We start from the raw sequence: 6,092 nt of genomic DNA, 5'->3' as shown, positions 1-6,092 counted from the left end.
TGGAAAACATGGCTGGAATTTGTGTTTCTATTTCAACCCACCTAATATAACCTTGCATAAACAATTTTTCACTATTTGTTCTGAGTCAACTACTATAAAATGGAGACATCTCTAGGAATAAAAGAGATAAACTAAAATCAATATTCATTTCAGCAAATTTATAACACTGAATTACTATAATATAGCCTTTTAGGTAATGACTTGTCTCAGTACCTAACCCTGAAAATACTGAGTGCCCCAAATTGTATTTTTGCTAACATTTAGCAAATTAAGAAATCAAAGAAATGCCATAGCTTTTTGCTTCTGCTCAGGGCATAATTGACGATATTATCTCTGAAGAAAACATAGTTATGTTGAGGAATGTTCACAAGGAACAATGCACTAGGCTGCATTTTCAAAAGCACCATGTTTGTGCATGAGGATTGTGATGCCTTAAAAAAGTCAAGTATCATTATGCAATAGAGTATCATGAAATATCATGTGCCTTTAATAACTTCCTTATGCTACAGAGTCATTGTGCAACTCATTTATACTTTCATTCATGACAGCTTGCCATGAGCTCTAGGCACTGGGATACAGAGATACAGAGATGAGCCAGATGGACAAAAATCTCTGTCTTCATAGACCTTGCATTATAGTAGGAAGCGACAAGCATATATTTATAAATATTCAATATAATGACAAATGCATTGAAAAAAAAAAAAGTAAAGCATCCCAGGGGGATAGGGTCTGAGCATGTGGCAGAAGAATGGAGGGAGAAGTGTACCAGGGTGGTGGAGGAGGCAATATTTGAGCACAGGAAACAAAGCAAGTGGGGGAGCCATGAGGAAAACAGGCAGTGAGGGCAGGGGAATTCCACAAGAGGCATGAGAACATGCAAAGGTCCTGAGGCCTGTTCAAAGAAGAGGTCAATGTGTCTGGAGAAAGAGAAGGCTGAGCAAGTAGCATATGTTAAGAGAGTGACCTGAGAAAAGGAAGGGACAGGTGGCCATTGAGAGCCTTTAGGCCATCTTAAGGTGTTTGGCTTATTCTAAATGTGATGGGAAGCTAATAGGTTTGGGGGTGGTTAACATTGTCTGATTCATATTTTAATAAGAACATTCTTACTGCTGGGTTTAAAATATATTTTTTATATATAGTTTATATTTTTTTCTATGGTTTATATTCTCAAAAATGTTATACATCTGTAATTTATACTATTTTTAGAAAAAGCAATATAATGTTGCCAGTGGTATTGTTTACTTATTTGTATCAATCACTGAAATATTTCGTAATATAATAAAGACCTATAGTATAGCAGTGGACTGAGATCTTGGTGATACTTTCATCATTCATTATCTGTTCTGTTTCTTTCCTTTAAGCTCCAAGATGCTTTCATGAAATACAGACAGAGAATATTACTCCTCTATATTACAAATCATAATAAAGTATGAGTAGTATTTACCAATATTATGAAAGACTGAGTTGAAAAGTGGCTTTATAATTGTAAAAATTCCAAAATTTTCCTAGCTTAAGTAGCCTTGGAAATGTCATTACATAGATAGGAAATGAATGAAGTCAGGATATCAAACAGTAAAAAGACCCTCTGATTTTATTAGCTTATCGGATCTCTTTTGACTACCCAGTATGAGCCAGACATGGTGCTAAATTTTGGAGGTTTAAATCAATGAAGATATTGTTCTTTGCTTTAAGGTACTCATAATCTATGAAATGAATTACAGTGAGGAAATTTGAATCACAAAATGGGATAAGTTTCATAAAAATTGTGCACAGACAATAACGTTACCTTCCTAGTCCTGTCCTAAGTTTAAATCATCTTGCCTAACCGAGCAGATGAGAAAGATGGTCCAGTCTGGCCAAATAGCAGAAAGCAGTGGTGAGGAGGAGTGGCAAAAGAGCATGAGAATCTCTCTGATTTCAATACAGGACAACACACAATCAATGAAGCAGTGTGATGTCATGGAAATGCCCAATTTTCAGAACCAGACAGACACACAGGGAGACATACAGCTTTCTCTCTATGAAGCATTTGAGTTTGGGAATGTTGAGGTATTTGACCCTTGTATAAGATGACAATAAAATAAATTCCTTGCCAGGTTGTAATGAGGTATAAATAAGTTAAAATGGTCCAAGTGCCTAACACTGTCCTTGCCACATAGTAGGTGAGCTCCCCTTCCAGCTGTACAATAAAAATAAGCTTCCTTCTGCTGCACAGAACTAGTCTAACGGTAGACAGCTCTGTAGCTGTCCTCAAGGACACAAGACTGCAGTGAGTACTAGACTTTGGTTATATGACTTACCTACCACATAAGGGTGTAGGGAGGATTAATTAATTAATGCTTGTAGAGCACTTTATGATTCATTGGTTAAAAGCACTAGTGAGTGCAAGTCCCCTTACTGAGCACTGCCACCTGCAGATTCCACTGCGTTCCCTCAGAAACATTTTGAAAGAGAAGAGATGCCTTTTAGGAAAGCAAATTTTCTCGTGTTTTCCTTCTGCCACCACTGGAAGAAAAATGCAGTATTTCAATGAGAAATATTACCACATCGCTTGTTCTTGAGAGATTTCCAGAAGAAATACCACAAAAATGCTTTTCTTTGGGGGCATTCAGACTAAAATTCTTACAGATTGAATATATATCAACATAGCTCACATGTAGTATATAGTCTGGTTTTTACTGTTGTTATTCTACAAAGGCAACATGTGGAAATCCTAGGAATTTCTTTATTTGATGGAGGGCAGAGGATGATCAATCAGCTAACATGAAAAGCAAACTTTGCTGAATAATTCTGAACAACACAGAACTCTACAAGGTGAGAAAAAAAATCACCCAAAAGATTAAACAAAGCAATACCAATGAAAGCATAAACACACATTTTCCAAAGGAAATGTCTTTATTTTTTGAATGTAGATGGTGGTGACAGATTGTATACCTTTTTCTAGAAGGCTTCTTTCCAATAAAGAATGGTATTAGTGCCCCAATCACTTGACAAGAAAATAGTTACTTCCCCTACCCCTCCCTGTAAATAAAAAGTAATACTTCATTAATTTGAACACAGATAATGGACAGCTACTGAATTAACCAGAATCATCTAGAGTAATGGTATCCTAAAATAATGGAATCCATTGTTTGGTTGAGCAACTATATGTAATCCACTTTTTTAGGCAATGGGAACCACCAATAAGCAGGCAATGAGAGTAAGTACAAGAGTATTGTCTTTAGACACCAGAATTCACACTCTAGCACAGGCCCTCAGTGGTTATAAACAGTTGGGAAAATTGCTTAACTTTTCTACTCTTCATCTTCTCAGTGGGAAAACTGGAGGAAAAAATATCACCCCTTACATTTCTTGGGAGGATAAGTATAAAGTGAATTTTATATGGAGACTGTTCAAAAGTTGATAGTGATTCTATTGCTGCCACTGCTGCAAATGAAATTATGTGGTTATACAGGAGCTTACAGTCTATGTGGGGAAACTGAACAACCCCTAAAACAGATTTTTAAAATTAGGGATTATATGGGAGAGTATACTGTGTAAAATACTAAATCAGTTTCATGGCAAATATCATAGATTGAGAATTTTAGTAGTAATGATTACATTTTACAAACCCCAATTCTCCACATGCTCACTTTTTGCACTCTTTTTTTTTATATGCCAACAGCCAATATCTATTTAAATTCATTATAGAATCTAGGCATTTATTTGTTATTGGTTAATTGGCTGTGATTTTGTTTTATTTTGTTATCTTCAATGCCATTTCCATAATCTCTTAATTATTGAGTAATAAGATGTTGATAAATACGAAATTATGCTCGCTCTCCTCAAAAACAGGGTCTGAGATTCTAACTCTAGATACTAATATTGCCACGACTAACTTTTAAGTGTTCACTGATGTAAAAAGTCTGGGTTAAATTTCTCCTCTCTACTTCAAGCCGACAGACCATGCTCATTCTCAGACACACACAGAACGTGAAACATTCTGTCTCTCCAGTGTGATTGGCGACTCCAAGTTACCTAATCTTGGTCTATTTTCTTTAAATGAGATGGCTGAGCGTGTGTGCGCGCTCATTTGAGTAAAAGGTTGGCTGTCTGAAAGACTTTCAGCATCTATACTTAATTACAAAAGCAAAACACAAGTCCTAATTTCTTCCTGTATTCCTGTTAACTAAAAATTCTTCAGTATCCCAAGCTAAACCTTTCTTCTCTGACCCCAGCCTTGTCAGTGCTGCCACCTACAGGAGGATCTGGTAGCAAAACAATGAAGCATTCATACGAAACACTGTAACTGAACGTACCTCCTTCCTTCTACCCCCCTACCCTAACCTCTTTAAGCCACTCCTAACACACACAAGGAAACGGTACACACATATGAATATATGCACACATACACGTTTTCCAAAGTTTTCCCACTCAGATGTTCCACGTCCAGATGGTTTACAGTGACGCTACTAAAAGTCAGCATCCTAAATTGTAATTGTCTATCCTCTCCTTTAACCTAGTCTACGTATTTTTGAAAGCAAAAATTGGTAGTCTTTTGTCTGCCATACCTATGGAACGGATTTTTATATCCACTTCTACTGAAATGTCAGGCTGGGCACTCACGTTGTAATCATATAGCATAAGGAGAAAGGTTGAGTGATGTGGTGGGTAAAGCATTGGCTTTTTGCCAGAGAGATACAGGTTTCAATTTGACCTATAGTTCTACACAAAATGAATAGTCTTGGTCCTGTCCCTAGGAGACGGTGGTCTATGTCAGAAAAGCCTCTGTATATAATTCAACGCAGTGGGCAGTCCTGTTGAGAGTTGGAACTATATTTGCAAAGTGGATTAATATTTCCCCACTTAGAGAGGAAGAGAAAGTGAGAAACTTTCTTGCTAAGACTTCAATTCATTATATACATTCACACCTGAGTTGTTTGTACTTGTCTCAGGGCAGCAATGATGCCCATTTTCAAAACCAAGCTAAAAAATGTCTATATTCATGTTTTTGCTTCATATGATTGATCTGGCTATACTTTTGGTAAAGAAGTAGGGCAATTTCCTCTCAAACCCTTAGGCCAACACAACCATCAGGGACATCTAATTTTCTCAGCTTTGCCAAACGATGGGCCAGAGAGGTGAATGTGTAAATTCAAGTGCCTGTTCAGTCAAATTGGTTGTAACTTCCTGAAGAGCTCTGTTGAGAAGGAGGCTGAGATAGAGCCAAAATTCAGCAGGAAATTGTACCCTCATTAAAATAATGGCTGCCAGAGGTGGGATCCATGGAGTCAGTCTGTATATATTACCCATTTTGCCATCCTCATGTAGGTGCTATAAAATTAGTTTATAAAGAGTTCTCTTAAAAAAATATTTCCCTCACTAAAGTCTACAGGAAATATAGAAATATTGAAAATGATGACATAAACTTAAATATATAACATATTTCCATCATATACAGACAGGAAGGCAACTGCTATTGGCAGGGTGTTGAGTGAAAACAGAACTGTGGGTTTGATCCATTTAGATGAGTTGGGGAAAGTTGTAAGTAGGGCAGTTAGGGAGCAAGGAGACTGAACCACATTCCTGTTTTAAGTCTTGTTAACCAATTTGCTAGCACTCTGACATGACTCATGTATTCATGTTGGCAGATCCTTGGAAGCCCATAGACTAAGATTGGCTCATATGCTACAAAATTTCCTGTCTGAGGTAGTAATTATTCTGGTCTCCATGCTGTTTAGGTGGAGCCACATCTGGTGGCTACTTCTTTGACTTCCTGCCTGCTGCTGACCTTCTGACTGGCCTTCATCTGGACCTCTGATACCTGTCCATGGTTCAGTCCTGGATCACTCCCTGGGTGTGAGTCCTCACTGGACCCCTCCCAGCTTTGTCTCAGCAATAGATCCCAAGTCTCTAGCAAAGGAAAGATCTTAGGAAAGAGGTAGAAACACAAATTAAAATAGGTCCAGGGTAAATCAGATTAGGAGATTACCTTGGAGAATGTGGGGAGGACAAGCTAGATGTAATATCTCAGGGGAAATGTTCTGTGTGGTCCCATAAAAAGTTCAAGCAGATAATTAAGGAATGCTTTGGTCACATCCATTGTAGGAAAT

This window comes from Lemur catta, chromosome 2 (assembly GCF_020740605.2).
Source record: "Lemur catta isolate mLemCat1 chromosome 2, mLemCat1.pri, whole genome shotgun sequence".
In the NCBI taxonomy this organism is placed as follows: Eukaryota; Metazoa; Chordata; class Mammalia; order Primates; family Lemuridae; genus Lemur; species Lemur catta.
Note: the sequence above shows the minus strand (reverse complement) of the source record.